The sequence below is a fragment of the Neodiprion pinetum genome, chromosome 3 (assembly GCF_021155775.2).
Source record: "Neodiprion pinetum isolate iyNeoPine1 chromosome 3, iyNeoPine1.2, whole genome shotgun sequence".
Lineage (NCBI taxonomy): Eukaryota > Metazoa > Arthropoda > Insecta > Hymenoptera > Diprionidae > Neodiprion > Neodiprion pinetum.
Window position 1 is genome coordinate 19,703,533 of NC_060234.1, and position 19,429 is coordinate 19,722,961.

The window sequence follows — 19,429 nt, forward strand, 5'->3', positions numbered from 1 at the left end:
AGATGTGAAGATCTCTTTGAAAATAAAAAAAATAGAAAACACTTGACATATCAATAACAGCTTAGACGCGTGTCTTTGCTTCGTTTAAAATTATTTAAAAATTATCCATTTATTAAACTCTTTGATTTCACTCTACGATATATCCTTTTATTCGGAAGACTATTTTGAACAAGTTCAGTGCTATTGAATTCAGAGCCAAAAATGTAAATAATATGAAAATGTTTCGTTTAGATAAAAAATGTCACCTTTTATAAAATCTATTGCAATTCCCGACATGTTCTCGTTTCAAGCACGTTCAACGAATCAGTTTTTTTTCTGTAAAAAAACTTACTTTGCAGCTGCCGAACTATCTTTCATACGAAGAAATCGATTTGGAGATCAAATTTCGAGATTATAAAAAAAAAAAAAAAAAAAACTTTATTTCTTAAGAAAAAAATGTGTTTTGTCGCGGTTTCTGAGGATTCGACCTAAAACGGCATTCATAGTCGGGAAAATCAGATTTTTCTGTATCGAAAATCATCCGGATCATATTTTCTTCTGACATAAGGATACGACCAAAATTCTAATGCGTAAATCTCCTAGCGGGTTCGAAACCAAATTCAAATACGTGAAATTAATGTTTTAGTTTTTCAAAATTGTCCAAAAAATTTTCACAATTATTAGGAAAAATTTCAGAATTTTTCAAAAAGTGAAATACTCAACCACTTTCTATCAAAGTCAAGCATCAATCGCCATTGCTTGAAAAAACTACGAGTCATCAAGCGTCTCAAAAAAGTAATCAAACTTTGGGGATTAATGTCTTGTCTCAGCAAAAAATGCTCGCGTACTTCACTTCTTGAACATTTTGGAGAAGAAACATTTTTTTTTACGATTTTGAATTTATCTTCAAACTCGCTATCAGTCGGTCATAGTCAATATTATATACGTGTTCCCTGTCTAAAATAACGAACAAAAAAAAATTTAGAAAGTGACGCAATTCACAAATCGACCCTTATCAGCATTATCTTTCCCCCCTTAAAATCCTCCAGGTTTTGTACGAAACTTTTTCTTGTATCTCTTCTAGTTTTCGAGATACTCGCATGAGGCGATAAGAAAATACCACCCTGTGTATGAAGTATTCCATGCCAACTGAGAAGACATTTTCCCTGACCCCCGCCAATTTGCTTCATTATTTTTTATATGATTCTACAACCTAAAAAAAGCACTCGCCATTTTTTTCAGATCTTTCGTCCCAACCATTCTTTTTTAAAAAATGTTACAAACCCTTTTATGGTCCTAAAAAAAAAAAAACGCCATTTTTTATTTTTTTTTACAAAAATTAACGTAATTTCTAGTTCCGAAGACGAACATTTTGATCCATAGTTCAGAGTGGAGAATTGAGTTTTTTTTATTTTTTAAATATTTTTTTAGAGGAATAATTTTCTTACTTTGTACGTATACAAAACATATGTTATGTTTGTAACATTTTTTAAAAAAGAATGGTTGTGACGAAAAATCTGAAAAAAATGGTGAGTGCTTTTTTTAGGTTGTAGAATCATACAAAAAATAATGAAGCAAATTTACAATTTGTATACATACAAAATAAGAACAATTATTCCTCTAAGAAAATATTTGGAAAACACAAAATATCAATTCTCCACTCTGAACTGTGGCTCGAAATGTTTGTTTTGGGACCCAGAAATTATGTGAATTTTTGTAAAAAAATAAAAATCGGAGTTTTTTTTTTAGGACCATAAAAGGGTTTGTAACATTTTTTTTTAAATAATGGTTGGGACGAAAAATCTGAAAAAAATGGTGAGTGCTTTTCTTAGGTTGTGGAATCATATAAAAAATAATAAAGCAAATTGGCGGGGGTCAGGGAAAATATCCTCTCAGTTGGCATGGAATACACGCGCCCACTCTCCCTCAGTCTCTATCTCTCTCTCTCTCTCTCTCTTTTTTCCCCTCATACTCGCTTCTCGTACGTTTCACTCACTCTTGCGTATTCGCCTCGTAGACTTCCCTCTTTACCTCTATCCCACTTACTTTTACTTTCGGCTTGGAGTTGGCATCCCTGACCTCACGCACATCGTACAACGTAGAAAGTAGTACCTTATATAATGCAAAAACTGTAACTAATTGAAATTGATAAAATTTATAAACGATCGTTCGAACGTAACGAAAGCCATGCTTCGATGGCCATTCGCCTGGAATATCGATGATTTGTTGCTTAACTAAATACGTTATGGATTGCTCGTTGAACAGTTAGTTTAATATTTTTTTACCCGCGCAGAAATATGAACTAATTAAGTAGACTTTGCAAATGCTCGACACTACCCCTAACAAGTAAAAAAAAAAAAAAAAAAAAAAAAAAAACGCCGGAAAACGTTTCCCTACGGACTCGAGTTAATAAATGAAATTTAAGATCTGCAATTTTGACAAGGATTTAAGAGAGTTCAAAATTATTCATTGGCCAAGAGCCTTGTAATAGCTGTATTATAATCTCACAGTGTTTTACAAAGTATCATGTGACCATCGATCTGCCTACAGTGAATAATGGAAGTTGGAAGTATAACCAGTGTGTGTTCAAGGTCTCTTTTACCAGTCCGTGAGGAAAGTGATGATACAATATTTCGCCAATACCATTGACAGAGGATACTTCAACTCTGCCAAATGCGTAGCGCTTGCAGATAGTGAGAACAGTCAGTTCTCGGTAAGACGAGATGAATCGAGTTACACCTTTCGTCTGTCTAGCCAGATATATCGGATTAAATAATAATTTCGAATATTTAAGCGCGCTATTTCGATACACCGAAGTCTGTATTTTTGAGACGGTAGTCCGAGCGAGTGCCTTCAAAAATATTCGCCTGCAGTAGCAGGGACGAGGAAACGGATTGAGGTCGTTCGGTCTCGGTCTCTGTCACTCTGTCGTATTACTTACAGCCAATCAATTTCACCTAATCATATTACCGAGGCCTTGGTCATTTTGTGAGCGAATCGTTGCGACGGTTTGTCGTAATCAGAAGTCTGCTATTCTGTTCTTGAAATCTCCGCTTTTCAGCATATCCATCGACAAATCCGTGCATACTGAAGTTTGCTTACCACTTCAACAATTATGCATATATAAACCCCAGTACGGAGCAGTTTTTACGAAATTTTTTAGCCGTCATTTTTTTTTTTTTTTTATGTCATTAATTTTTTTTTTAAGTAATACACTAGCACTAGATGTAGTGAATTCCTATACATGGATTGTCTTATTCGGGTTAAAAATATTTTCTATTACGTTTATAAGGGTGTGTGATGATTTTTCTGTGAAAAAATATTGGTATAAACGTACATGATATTTTTCAAAGAAGTACAAAATTCGTAAAGCGGGTGTGAAATTTTTGAAACATGTAGCGTGGTTTCAATCGCTTCAAGTGTAATTGGCATTATAACGTGAATCTTACCGCGACGGTTATGCAATTTTTTGTAATACTGTATACAAAGAGTTGTTCACTTGAAATCGATTTTAGAGATTTGAAATTGCACTTAAATCGTCAGTCTTGCAAAATCGTTTGAAATCAGTGAAAAGGATTGGAAATTAGACTTGAAATTATGTGAGTACACAAGGTTTTAAGATCAGAACAACAGACTCTCGTTTTCCATTTTTCTTCACTCCTGCGTTGTTATTGGAGTTCAAACCCGAGTTTGAGGTCAAGTAATATCAATTTGCCGTTGCCCGTACAATCTGGTCATACTTTCGTTGTTGACAAGTCGATCTGGAACAAATTTTATAATTTTGTATAAATTTTTATACTCAGGGTGCTTTTAAAGAAGCGCTGTACATCTCAAAAACGCGAAGAGCCACAACTCCTACTTGGCCAACTGATACCTTATTTTGAAGAAAAGTCGAGCGACTTTTTATTTTTTTCTAAATTTGGTAAAAAAAAATTACAGATTGGTTACCACTGACCGAAATTGGGAAAATTTTCATCTGCGCATGCGTGAAGTTTCTATGATTTTCATCCAGGCTGGCCACCTCAAGCTGCAGATGACGAACATGGCTTATAAAAGTTACGTAGGCGTTGCGAATTTTTTTTTCGGCTAACAATAAGCAAATCTCAAATAGTTCATGTAGTGAATCGATCGGGAAGGTTTGGTACATTTTTATTTCGAGTAAATTGGCTATCCTGTTTTGCGAATGAAGATGATGCCGCGGTATGATCAGAATTCAATTATTTTCTGCATGCGCAGTCGGTTAATCAACCTGAAAAATTTCATCGTTTCCTATTGATTTTTCATATCGATACAGCCATTGATATACGGCATTGATACTCTGTGCAGGAGAGAGGAAAAAATTAATGGTTGTGACGGATACTATACAAAGATGTAATTTACTTTAATACAGGGTTTCGGTCCGGGACATGGCTAGTCAGCCTCAGATTTATGAAATACATAATATTTACCCTTGCTCTCGACACCTTCTGTGTATTTATTAACTCTGGCGTCACAACGAGGTCGCTGGATAACCCACATCAGAAATCATTCCGTAGACTGAGAGAAATTTTTAGTTCCGGTTACCGCTCGGTCCTTAAATATTTTCATTTTTTACCACAATCGAAAAATATAGTTCTGGGTAGAAAATGAAAATTAGTTTTGTAGCTGTTAGCAGAAAGTCTAGTATCCGTTACTATTCTTTCTCATTACGATCACTGTTGATATATTTTCTTGAAACTGTTGCGAAAATTTAATGCTTGTGCAAGGATAAATTGACGTTAAAGCCTTGTTTAACTAAAAAAGTATAGTTGACCGAAGAAACTGATTTTGCGTTGCAATTACCAAAAAAGGATTGACAATAGCGCAAAATGGTTACGCGTACCTCGTTTTTCGTAATTCCAACAACATTCAAACAGTTTTTTCAACGATACCAGTTTTACTGAATTTTTCTAGTTACTGTAACAAATGAAATTTTTCTCAGTGTAGAAATGGAGACATCGATTAAAATAACTTGGTAAAATTCTGGGATAGTCTTTAAATACTATATTCCAAAACAAATTAGTTATCTCTAGCAAAATGAAATATCGAATATTAAGAAAATTCATAAACAATAAAATACGGGGAGACGGGTCATTCTACTTAAAACATTATAACTCACTGAATTTTCGATATTTTGAGTTGGAAATTGATTGAGTAACTTTCAAGACACGGATATTTAAGAGAAAAAAAAAAGAATATGAAGATACTTTGAGATGAAGAATAGACTATTTATTTGCGTTAGGAAAGTTGAATTTTTGGTAAGTTTGGAAACTTTGGAAAAAGAATGAATTAACGATATTTACGATATTTCGGTATTTATTTTGGATCAAATCGCATGATTTATTAATTTCCCGTTTCTCTGATTTCAGAGAAAATAGGAAGTTGTTGTAATCACCCCGAAAATGAAAAGTTGAGTTCTCACTAGATCTCCACGTTTTGAGGTCCGGAGAATCACCTCCAATCATTTTCAAATGGACGTCCGTGTGCGTGTATGTATGTATTTATGTATGTATGTACGTGCGTGATCAATTTTTTGTCCGACGATATCTCGAGAACGAGTAGTTAGATTTTGATGAACTTGGTCTTAATCGACGCACCTCTTTCAGACTTAGACCTGATTAGATTTTGGCTGTGATTGGTTTAGTAGTTTTTGAATAATTTAAAAAACCAAATTCACAAAAATAAAATAAAAATGGTGTTATCTTCGCAACGGATGAACGGATTTGCATGAAAATTGGCATCCGAAGGTGTTTGGGGTCGCTGATCACATATCTGAAGTCACATTTGCAAAATAAAGATTTCACGTAGTAAATATGCTCGAAAAAAATTAAAACGTTCGGAGTTTGATGAAAATATGAGAACCGACGATTCTCCAAAGATAAAACGTATGACTAGGAAAAAGGTGTGAATATTTTATGATATTCTGTTTAGTTTAAATTCGTTATAAGTACTCTACAGCCGCATTTAAGTTTTCGGTTTATATCGAAATATACTAGTTTCGAGCACAAATAACGGGAGGTTCAAAGGCTGGCTCACAGTCAGCCTAAATCCGCTTGTTTTAGATGTTTTCCATGTGGAATATACGGTGAACATGCCGTGGGGTCATTTTGACCTCGGTGTAGAGCGGAAGGGCTTATATAATATTTATTGCCCCAATTACTTCAATTATAGAGTTTTGGAATCCGCTCAGACAGTTATAGAATTTCTCATTATTTTCAAAATTAGGTGTCATCTTTATGGTGACATCTTTATCGGGTATCCCGTTATTAAAAAATCCAAATTCTCTTCAGTCTTCTAGATAGCAATCCAAGAATTCAAAAAGTTCTGTGAACCACATGGTCCAATAGTCCAATTGTTAAAAATAGAATAATGAGAAAACGTAAATAGTAATAGTAGTAGTAGTAGTACTAGTTAATGTGATTTGAGTGACAAAAAAATGAAAATATAAACCAAAAAATAAATAAGTATCAGGAGTACAGTTTTCAGAAACTGCAAGTATTAGCTGTCTTATAAGTGGAAACAAAATAGCTCTAGAGCTTCACATAAACAATAGTGAATTTTGTTATATTTTAGATATTATCGAGCCAAATTGTTTATACACATCGTTTGCGAAAAAAAAATAAAATAGCTGCAACCGTTCAATGAGTTTCGAATTTGTACCAAGAATTAAAGAATGGGTTTGAAAAATTGAAAGAAAAATAATTCATCGACTGGTTGAAAGATAGGAATGATAAAAGTAAATATTTTTTGCGTTTCGACATCCCTGGTAATTATGTATGTATTGTCGAGTCGTGTATACAGTAATGTTTCGTCACGTTGTTTTCCACGTATTTACCATATTTTACAAGCCAACCGCTTGAGCCGACCACTCGTAGCTGAAATATGTTTTCAGGTTTGAAAATTCCGTAACAGTAAATGCGGTACGACATTCATCAGTTGATAAAAATTGCTTTTATTCAATTCAACATTACTGATTCAAGCGTGTATGATTTAAATAAGTTCACAAAATGTTTGACAAAATTATTCTCCCCACAGTTTCTCTTGCTGTCACCGAAGCGAGTAGGTATTGGAGACCTTTTCGGTATCGGTAATCTTTCTTTTCTATTTGTTTAAATAGGTCTCTAAATCACTGTATTAAACATTACTCGCCGTGAAAAAATTCATCTAAAATCGAAAACAAGGAGAGTGAATTATATGTTATAATTCTTGTCTTTACGCACGAAAATTTGCAGAATAATTAAAATACATATCGTTATTAGGTAATTTCATTTTGCCCATCAATATTAATCAAACACGACTTCTGTTAATGAAATTCTGTCGAAAACTCTGCAGAGTCTTTAAACTAAGGTCAGTTAGGTACGGGTAAAATTGTCCAAAAATTCTGAGGTGACCAGGGTCAGACGTAGGATAAGTTAATCTTCGTCGTATCTGGTAGCTGGCAATTCCTCACAAATTTTACAGCGTCGGTATGCGAGTGGAATGCCTCACCTGGAAGAAATAGCCGCTCTTGCTCATTAAGTAATATCATAAAAAGATTCGAAGCCGTAAAATGATAAAAAACATTCAGCATAATGAGCTCTTGACGACATTGTTTTACATACGTGAAGATGGCCCCCCACTTTCGACAAACGAATGTTTTGAATATTTTTCACAATTGTTTCAGGGTTGTTCTACATTGTTCCAAAACCTTATATTCATGATTTACAGAACACAACTGAAAAAAGCAAAAAACCGTTTTGTGACCGGGCACCCCACTTTTGAAAAATGGAACTTTTTTTTGTTGTTCCAGTTTGTTCTAGTCGTTGCGAACAAAGTTCCAAAACGGCAAAGTCGTAAGTCCAACGTCCGGTCGGGCGAAAGAAAAAAAGAATATTTGGCTAGCCCCCCACTTATGAAAAATTCAATTTTTTTTGATTGTTCTGGGTTGTTCTAGTCGTACCGAATATTATTCCAGAAGCACGACGTGGGTCACAAAACGGTTTTTTGCTTTTTTCAGTTGTGTTCTGTAAATTATGAATATAAGGTTTTGGAACAATGTAGAACAAACCTAGAACAATTGTGAACAATATTCAAAAAATTCATTTGTTGAAAGTGGGGGGCCAACTTCACGTAGGTCATTGGTTTTAGAATTCTTGAGAAATCCAACACTTTCAAGGATATTTTTCGAAAGCGAATAGAACATGACCATCATGATGAAAGGAAATTAGATTGTTTGAAATTCAAAGATGTCAATGATATTTTTAAGATATAATTACTTAATATTTTCTTATGCATCTTATTAGTACTAGCAAATAAAATGTGGTCTGACTTCTTTCAATTATATGTCGTGTTGTTTTCGAGATGTATTTATTTGAAAAATCAGAACACAATTTGAAATAAGAATTTCAAAAACACAGGAATGGTTACTTTCGATAAGTAAAGTAGAGTCAAAAAAAAAAAAAAATTAAGCAAATTAAAAATTTGATCCTAAAATCACCTTCCATGATTGTTCTACGTTCATACTTCACTTTTGTTATTGATTGATAGTCGGAACCATAGCGCAAATAACGTATGAAGTTATAACAGCTTAAATAGTTCTCGTGCTCAGCCGTCGATGGTCGGCTACGAAATGGAAATGAGAAAAGAGGAAAGAAAATTTAAGGTTTCTACAAAGAATGTGGAATATCGGTAGTGTAATAAATGATCGATAAGTTTGGGAGAACGTTTGGTTGATAAGCCAGACGTAACACAAAATTGAATTTCTTTTTTTCTTCTTCTCAAAGTCACCACGAAGTTTGCGCTAAGAAGATTAACATGCTTGAAATACTTAGTCGCTAAAAGTAGGCTTGAAACGTGACTTTAGAGAGGCTGCTATGGACTGAGTCTTGATCATCTTGATAAAGTCAGAAAATGTTTTCCTGCAATTGAACGATGTACTTGTAATTGCAGAAACGTATCTTCTCACATTATTCCTGTATGGAACGCCAAAGTTTTTGGATATATTTCTTCACTTTCAAGTCATTGATGCGTAGACACTGATAATTGGACGGTTAGTGTAAAATAAGTGACATCTTACTCGATCGGTAAAAAATGACTACATAGCATCCTCTTAAGTGTATAAAATGGTTTACCAAAGTACATGAATCCTGAAGCAATAATAACTTGGAATGGATGAAATCTGTTTTCTGTGTTTTATTATCTCAAATGTTGGTTTCACTTTTTACTTGTTTATGGATATTGATGTACCAACAAAGTAGAAAAAAATTTCACAAAGTTTCGTGATTATGAAAAAGACAAGCTACGAAATTGAGTGAAAAGTGAAAGCATAGGAAAATGGCAAGGTGAAGATATAAATTATTGCTGCCCAAGAGATAGAACGCTCGATTTTCACATCGCTTGCGTTTTAATGTCAGCTGAACATAGAATAGCTGACTGTGGGGCGTCATTCCGATAGTACGTTAGAAGACGTTGGTAATCTTACAGATAAAATTCACCTCACGTTCATTCGATGTAAATAACTTGTTGCGTGCAAACGATTTCAAATTAATGTTCATAAAATATTTACTTCATTTATGTACGTCATTTATTTGATGTGATTAAGCAAGAATGAACGTATTGTTAATCCTGGAATCGATGACACTATGTAAGTACAAGAGAAATTTTTTTATCTGCATGTAAAATCCACTTACAATATCAAACGCATTTTTCTCGAAACAACATTTTTGAGGCCGTGTTCAAGATATCTCGACAGCCGCTTAGCGCTTGGCCGATTTTTTTCAAATGCTGATTACTTACTTAAGATACAATAATCTCACGGCTGAACGAACGATTTTTTGATACGACGAATAGTTCTTTAATAATTGAAATATGAGTGAATCTTTCTAGCGAAAAGAAAGATAGTTTTTGCACATCCGCAATTTTGAAAAAAAAAAACATTAAAATTTGACTAAACCCTTCGTTCATCCGGAAGCTAGTAATCTTAACTAATGATCCCATAGCATTTTTTGATTACAGATGATCCAGTCTGAGCAGCTGTGAACACGGCAAAACGCCTTTTTCTTTCGACATCTCGGAAATCGCTTATAATTCGGCTGAAAAACAATATTTTGTCTTGAAAAAATGATTGCAACTTCTTTAAACATGTATTATTTGAGAATAAATAAACCAGCCGTCAGAAAAACAAAATCATAAGTACGGCGATATTTTTTACCTCCTGATTGACCCGAGTAAAGCTAAAATCTCACAATCTGCGAGAACCGAATTGTTTATGATTCCATGTGCGTTTGAATTTGACAAAGTATCATTGAATAACTTTGCAACTATTGTTTTTGTCATGTATGAGTTCGCGTTATTTGATTTTGCTTCCCGAAACCACCATAAATAAAACGCAATGCAAACTAAAGTTTTCTCTCAATTTGTTTTCAGAAGCCGAACGACGTTTGATCATCTCCAGTCCTAGTGACGTGATTGGTCTTTGGTGATGACGTATAAACCACAATTCCGCTATCGTTCCATAATTTGATTAAATACCGTGTTACGTGAGACTTGTGATCGGCGACAACGAAAGAAACAAACAGGTTTGTGTAACGTTATTATTTATCTATTAGTACCGAAACTATTGGGCATGTATGAAAAAACATATCGCTATTCATCTGTCCAGATTGTAATATTCCTATAATATCTTATGCATTTTTATGGCGCATTCTTTAATACCTACGATGACGTTTCTTGAAGGGCATACAGTTTCTAGGTTACCAGAGTACGTTACTACTCTACTTGCTGGGAAAAACCATGAAACCGTAAGTTATTTTAGTCTCTTGCGCCAATTTCGCCTCCTACGATATTTCCCTGACACATACGTTAAACTGTTTCAAGCAATGACAATTTTTTTATTTTTTTTTTTTTGTCGGAACATTGGTCCGAACATTGGTTCTCGCTTTGCAAAAAAGTTCTCCCGAAGTAAAGGGTTTTTTTAGCTCAAGTCAAATAGGTGCCTCAGATCATGTGAATTATCCACTTAAATAACATGTGAAAAACATATTAGCTCCACTTTTTTTTGGTGAATTTTCCATAAATAATCGTGAGTAAGGTATGGTACTTGGTATAATTAAGTGACATTCGGAAATTATAATTTTACGCCTTTTTTTACGATGCAGCAACCAAAAACCAGATATTAATAAAATCCGAACTTTTTGTAGCGTTTGTTCTAAATACCGGAATGAAACCGACCTTCCACGAACAAAAACATGGTCATTCTTTTTATTCAAATGAAGCGAATCTATCTGTAAAACCGCTCTTTACGATAATTGTGTAGAATCAACCGAAGAAACTTGAATTAGTATACTTTTTCTCCAATACTTGTTTTGAAAGTTCGACTTTCGAAGTATGTGGAGGGTGTTTAACCGGTTCACTGGTGGACCCGAAATCAATGTTTCGTGCAAAAGTAGTAATTATTTATTACAGCAAATAAATTCATATTCAACATAAAGCTTTCACAATAAGTGGTTTTTTGGGTCGCTGATTACGAATCTCAACTTGATATTCGAAAATTCAAAATGGCGGATCCAATATTGTCACCTCCGTTATTAGTTGGTAACTCTGATCTATTCGTTCAATTTTTAGCTCGTACATTTCTTATTTCCAGTCAGTACTTTTAGTTCATTAGGTAAATTGTTAAAAATCTTTGATGAAGCTGTTCTTAAAACTACTGCTCTTTGAAATTTTTGGCAATAGTATATTAACATTCCTAGTTTTAGCTATTCGGAGTTTAAAAATTATCAGCCAGATAACTTTTCATGAGGTTTAAAGTTTTCCCCCCTATACATTTCCAACATTTTTATCATCCCTCTTCAGCTATCGGAAAAGTTGAAACGCTTATTAAGTCATAACAATTGGCCGTGACATTCATTCCTTGGCTCAAATATGATATGTTATACCCGTTGAAGGGAAAAATTTTGGATTATTTGTCAAAGCATATCCACTGCAACGGTGTTTCAAAATTTGATAATCGGTACGTCTAAAGAGCGATATTTCACGTGAACGCCAACGCTGTTCTACCTGGTATTCGATATTACACCTACAGCGTATCAGGTAAGTCATTTAATTGACTATGAATATTTCAGCCAAGTATAGGCATAGTGACTGTATATATTATGAGAAACTCTGCATCCTTTGCACATTCGAGGTTAGATGCATCGCGATTTGCCGTACGACGTGCAGTTCGTACAGTGGTTGTCACAATATCGTAAAACTGGATCAAAAAACGATCGAGGATATAATATCTTCACGTACGCAATACATCCCAAAATTTCTCATCGTTCAAAATTCTTCCTGTAGAAGGTACGTATAATTCATCGGTATCTAGTTATGTGATAAAAAAAAAAATTGTTTTAACAATACTTATAGGCACGTACGCGTGATTTTTTTCTTCAAAAAAGTAAAAAGTAATTACGAAATTCTAGATTGATGGGAAAAGCTTTAGGGGAATAGAAAAAATGTCAATTATTCCGTAGACTCGAAAGAAAATTAACATTGCATTCCGTGTCTAATACGTCTGATGATAATCCAGATTCCGAAAATTCACATTCTACTATAAGGAAATAAATTGTGTATGCGGATACAAATGAACTCGTGTGTTTCACTACAATTATTGTTCCGGGCATGTGGAGTTACGATAATAGCGCTAAAAAAAAAAACCACTATCCATCAAACACTTGCTAACTATTCCGTAGTATTACACTTCTAACAAACTGCCCGATCATGTTCAAACATTACATTTAGTGGTGAGAGCCAAGAATTGTTGATAGTCTGTACAAAATAAAACAAAAAAAAAAAAAAAAAAAGACACACAACCACATGAACAATTATAAAAAATTTCAGTACAGTATGACTTTACACAATTTGGAGTATACTCTTATGCACGATCTACTGTAATAAACTATAGAACGGGGGCAGTTCTGCCTGTGGCTAATTATTTTTGTGATCAATATACGAGATCGGCTGTATTCTGAAAGTTGAATAAATGTAAGGATATGTCTGTTTGGATGCTCATCGTTTGTCGCTACTAAATATCCCGAACGTGTCATGGCCTCGATAAAGAAAGTTTCAAGTCATTTTGTCAATTTATCTTCTGACAACCCGCACTTGAGAATTCTTTGAATTTAAGTGGTCGCCAATTCTTTTGCCAGAAGGCTTAAAATGATATTACCAAACCCGCCCCCCGTATATGTGCATAAATATAGGGAAGGTAAATTGACTTTGAGGTAGACTTCAAGGGCAAGTAGAAAGCAATTGGCAATAAAAATAGTTGCCAGTTGCAGCTTTCCCACGACCTATTTGATGTCCCGGTAAAGAGTCGACCATACCGGTTACACCGAACAGCTTTTTGCTTCGTCAAATATTTGTCAAGTACTTTTTCACACGCAAGAATATTGAAAAATGACTTCAACTTTCCATACAAGGATGCGTGATTTACCGAGATATTTACAAAATTAGGATGTGGCGTGTATTTTATTCTTAATATCGCCACGTTTCCACAAGTGCGACTCAGCTGAGGCTCAATTTTGAGCCAAGAGCTTCGACACTTTTATTACTAATTGTAACGCAGGATTATGGAGTCAGGCTTCAGAATGAATAATAATTACATAAATAGGAAGACTTGAAATCTATTTGTGATTGGCCGTTCTTCGTTTTTCATATATTCATATCATACGCTAGGATGTTTGGGTGCTGACCAAAGGTTTATGGTAAATAGCTTTCATTTCACGTTTTAACAATGTGTGAGTGGCGATCACTAGTTAACATACGAAAGTTGATAAAAACGGAGTACAGTGTCTGTTGTTAAGAGATATGTAATGCCCTGTTCTTGTGATAAAAAATCTGGAGCTAAAATTACAAGTATTGCCCATTTCGATACAACGTGCATTCCTGAGTGAATTCTCCATAGGCCACTTAACTTGGATAACAATAATATATTTATTACCAAATCACAAGTTCAATAATCTCTCATTATAACGATTCTACATATCGGTTTGTTTTTTACAAACCGACAAGCTCGAGAAAAAAGTCCCCCTCAGACGATTTATAGTGTATACATTTATGAATAAGATCAGCTAATGTTTGTAAAAACAAGACGAGCTGTATGGATTTTTCATTTAAACAATTTACTGTAACTGATTAAAGCTGTTATACTTGACGAAAATCCGATTTTATAGTTCGAAATGTCGCATTAACAGGTATGAATTTTTCCTCGAATCGTGTTCTTGTCAGCCGTACACTTTCTGATCAGAAAAAGTAGACGACACACTTGGCTCTCGTAGTCAATAACTCGTGTAATCCAACCAATAGACGTTGAGTACCTTTCGGGTATCGCGGTAATGTTTATATAACTTCAGCGAAATTGTTGATCTGCCCGTATCTTAGTTCCTCCGTGTCGTCAAGGGTGAGGCAAAAGTGGGTGTGGTACTTCCCGAGCTTTTAAGGAAACCATTTATTTGATGTTTCCGTTCCTTACCTTCGAACTTTTTTGCTGTCACTAATATCTACACACGAAATGGAAACAAATTGCCAGTTGTCCGTCATCGTTACACGATAGTAATCGTGCGAAGTCGAAAACGTTGAATGTCATCACGCTTCCTATATATCGTAAGGGATTCGTATAAATTCGAGCTTGGAAAATAAAATATTTATAATCTGTGATTTGCCAATCCAGCAATAACAGACCAATCAGCAATATCAAAGCTGCGTGATCCAGGCATTCTTTTTTTCTCGCTCAAAGTGAACAAGTTCCCATATAAATATAAATTCAAAATTATAAGCGATACAGTTGCTTCCAGCAAAAAAGCAAGCCGTTTCAGAAACAAATACGTTCTACATGTAGATTTCTCATATCAAAAAATATTTTTTAAAATACCCATCGCTTGAACCTCGTTCTAGCGTGTTGAAAAATTTTTACTATCATTTTTAGAGTTGGGGGCGCTGGTCTTCCGACCAGCCGCGGGCGGCATAATCCTTAGCTACGACACTGGTATCGTAGTCCATGCATATGGGGCATTCAATGTCAAATTAGTAGCTCGTATACCTCACCCCCTTCCATTTTGATTATTTTTTAACGCGATGTTCTTACAAACCCAAAAGAGTCTCCGGAATTTTTTCAGATTTTCTTTAGCCACGGGCAGAGCTTACAAAAAATCGTGAAACTGATTTCGGAAACGAAATTTTGAGTAATCTGAAAAAATTTACACTGATTTTATTATTTAAAATGTGATATTTGAGAACCACACGATAATGGGATCTCAATATTGACTATTTTCTCGCAAGTTTTTAGTTTTCCGATGTCGGATTTTTTTTTTTTATATGTCTCGATCTAAATAGATTGCAGAATCACATTATTTTCATGATTCCGCGATCTATTCAGACTGGGGAAAAGAATTAAAAAAAAAAAGCTTTGACATGGAAAACCTAAAAACTTGCGAGAAAAATAGTAAACATTCGGATCTCATTATCGTATGGTGCTTAAAAATCGTATTTCAAGTGATAGAAACTCCGCGTGAATTTTTTCCGATTTTAAAAAATAACGTTTCCGGAATTGGTTCTTCGTTTTTTTATAAATTTCAACGGTGGCTAAAAAATTCGGCAAAAAGTTCCAAGAGCCTTTTCATTCAAGCAAATCATACTAAGAAATGATTAAAATCGAAGGGGGTGAAGTACATGGGCTATTAGTTTAATGCGGGATTTCCCATATACATATTTTATACACGGTGTCACCAGGATTGGAAGATATTGACCCCGATCCGTGTACAGTTTTTTTTTTTCTCTTTCTCGAACTCATTACTCGGGAAAAAGTTTCGAAACCGAGATCTATTCAATCTTCCTCGCGATACATTTTCTAGCGGCGCTTTCAAGCCGAGCACATAAGAACGAATGCTCATCGTTCGTAAAAGAGATTATAGCCGTAGCATTTAGATTAAATAAAGGAAGGCCCTGATGAAATGGAATGATATGACACGCCTTCGTCTATCCGTGGACGACCCAACCCTTGCGGAGTTGCCGTCATCGTTCGCGTGGGTGTTTTGATGTTCGACTCGCGCCCTTGAGTTCCGTATAACAAAGCGTGCCTAATGACGCGAAAGCATTCATTTTGCAATGTTCAACGTCACTTTACCGCCAAGTAAATACCCCGAAGCGTCGCGGTTGTTTAACATACGAATATTAGTGTTATTCGGAAAATTATTCCAATTTATCTCAAAATGCGATTGGATAAGATTTTTCGTCGAAATGTAAATTGGAAAAACGATACTTCAAATTTTTCCTATGTGGGAAGCCACCTCAAAATGCGGTTTGAAAATGTGGATGGTTGCGCAACCTCAAGTATCCATTTATTATGCGATACTGGGATGCGTTCAATTTGATTTCCAAAATATGTGTTACATGTAATTAAACCGCCATTCAAACATACGATGGTTGAAATTCTTTGCAGTTTGAAGGATCTTTTCCCCTCACGCAGTACGAACGAACACTTGAGTAACACTGATTGTTATTGACGGTTAGTTTGTCAAACATACAACGCACTTTCTGGGTATACCCACCACCATATGTTACGCGTTCTCATATTGCCCTTCACAATCCGACGCAGAAAGATATTTGTACTCTTTGCACGGTTGTTTGGGGCCTTCCATCTTGATAATGCCTCGAACGTTCTTTGACATAGACTCGATGGTCAATGGTGATAATCGAAACCGCTGACACTCGTGCGTCTAAAAAAATGGGTTCTAAGGTCGATGTCCCAATTACTGGAGGTGTATATCAATAAATTATTCATTCTTTAGATACAATTTTCGAATGCGAACGATAAAGAAAACTTTTTCAATGCGAATCTAAACCTCCAGTATTTGATAGAGCAGATGGAAAGACTGAAGAACTACATTTTGTTCGAGGAAAAATTAGTCGAAGAATACTGCGCTATGGCGATTGTTTTTCTAACCGGACACCGATCGACCTTCAATTAGAATCGAGCACCGAGTGTACAGTTTTCACAGGCCCTAATTACAACAGGACCACATGCATTGTTTTTAATTGATCGGCACATGGCTATGGATAAAAACACAATTCATCTCTTCCGAAGTCTTGATCACTCTATTGAAAACTATGAAAATATGGAGGACTTTTTTTTCAATCTATATTGTGTTATGGTAATGTCTGTCGAGCGTGTTGAAGCTTATTTCCTGAACCATGTTACCTGTATCGATTTATTAAATAGAATGCAAAAATTAATACAAATTTGGATTATTTGCTCTTATGAAGTGGAAACAAAAAATCGAGGGAAAGTGTCAAGTATTCTGGGAATTTGAGGCTTTGAGGAAAAGTGTCACACAATCAGTCAAAGTTTGGGGGTTTTGAGAGGGGCATTATTTGTACCTAAGATGTAGCTGCGAAGAACCTTGTCAGTGAACGCAGAAAGTAAGGTTAAGCACACTTTGGAGATTTTAATGAAAACCTATTCGCACTTGTAACATAATAAACTATTTTGTAAAACTTATTTTTCCGGGATATCTGTAGGAACATGGGAATATTATGATAGGGAATGTTGTAGGTATAATTTCACTATTTCGAGTCTGCTTCGTTATCAAATCAAGATTCAAATTCTTTCAGCGTATCTTCGTCAATAACAAGACTTTAAACGTATTCATTCGATTTTTATCAATGACATATAAGCAGTAATTTAAATAACGTATCGCACGGTGCAGATTTCGTACTAAAAAATGTTCAGTTCCTGAGGTGTTGGAGTACCGACCGAGTGAACAAATTATACTTTATACTCCTTTCCTCTTCTGCAAGTAATGAAATTTTTGTTTGAAACAATTGTACTTGTGTGGCCATCAAAAACACCATCAATATACTTACGATCTACAGCTAACTTTCACTCGCGTTAAGGTTAGAGCTCGTTAGTGATATCTGAATCTCATATTTTCCATATTTCTGTATTAATGTTCTTAATCTTTTCTCAATTACTACAGAAACATAACAGAAAGCACTGGGTGTCCCAAAGTTTTAAGAAAAGAAACAGTAAAATACACTTTGCTTTGTTCATCGGCACTCTGACATTGCCTTAAGGAGTTTTGAGCGTTCCATCCGAACTCTAAAAACGTTTTAGCGCTCTTCACGACCCGGCCCCGGACTATATAGTTAACAATATCGGTGGTAGAATACTCAACATGTGAAAAATGTTTCGGATGTTTGAAGAAAATTCGTTGCAGATCTGTGTAATACAGGCTTATACGACGCGCTGGCCTAGTACAGATGGTATGTCGTAGGGAAAAGTTGGGAAATAATGTTGCCCCGTCTTGCGTTTGTGTGTCGCCAACGTATTAGTGACGGCAGGATTTTGCAGCCTTGTTTAATTAAATCTAGCACTAAACAAACATGCGTGCTTTAGTTTCTTAAACATCAGAGCGGTGTACAGAATATTTGAAGGTACACTTGGGGACAATGAATCCGAGACGGTTAATTTCTTACACTAGACAGTTATGTTGGCAACACAGAGAAACGTACAGCGCCATAGTCGGCCGAGCGCGAAACAAACTCAATCTCAATAAACATAACATAACCCATGACCGTCGAATCTAACCTCAAAATTGACGTGTCAATCCAGCAATTCATTATCTCTGCGATATTCTATGGTTAGATTCGACGGCCATGGGTTATATTATGTTTATTGAGACTGAGTTTGCTTCGCGCTAGGCCGATTATGGCGCTGTAAGTTTCTCTGTGTTGCCAACATAACTGTCTGGTGTAAAAAATGATCCGACTCAGATTCATTCTCCCCGAAGTGTACATTTACAGAGAAACGCGAAAATGATCCGTGATTTGATAGAGACGTGGTATTTCGACTGACACTAAATATTGTTCGTGATCGAGAGCCAAACAACGCTGTACGGTCGGTAAAACAGACACCATGCTCAAAACTCCTTGAGCCGAATATTTGTGCGTTCGGTTTGTACGGAGTGGTAACGTTGCAATGAGATATGATTATTTTCAGAAATTGAATGCTCGGCATCACAATCGTCAAGATTCAACGTCCTCGTCGCTACAACCGACTGTAGTATACGGGTTAAGAATAGCTTGACGTGAAATTCTAGAAACTGGAAGCTATGAGTTTGAGTAAGTGCTTAGAAGTTGAGCGTTATATGAGTTTTATTTGTTGATGAATGCGATGTTAAGTATGTACAAAATAATTTGATAAATGTTCTGCATGAAATCCTATATATTTATTCTTGGATTTTTATATAGATTCTTTTATATTATTCACCTTATGACGGTACGATTTGATGCTTCGCTTTATTATACTATGTATTTTGCCTGCCAACTTAGCATGTGAAATATCGTACGTAGCACTGCGTTGCTAAAAATAAGTTATAATGTCACGGTTTTTTGATTCCATACCCGAACCCATGTA

The 19,429-nt window shown here is 35.2% G+C and overlaps 1 protein-coding gene across 10 annotated transcripts in view; it reads left to right on the plus strand.

The window, feature by feature from the left end:
• The window catches only part of ATP8B (ATPase phospholipid transporting 8B), a 116,771-nt gene that overhangs the window by 6,728 nt on the left and 90,614 nt on the right, over positions 1-19,429 (plus strand). For 7 of the 10 annotated variants that reach the window (XM_046617289.2, XM_046617295.2, XM_046617294.2 and 4 more), the window contains exon 2: positions 10,402-10,553. The gene's annotated coding sequence lies outside the window, so the exon portion shown is untranslated. Of the gene's footprint in view, positions 1-10,023; positions 10,168-10,401; positions 10,554-19,013; positions 19,135-19,429 lie in introns of those variants that run through there. The other 3 variants (XM_069134482.1, XM_046617290.2, XM_069134484.1) reach the window with 3 other exon arrangements.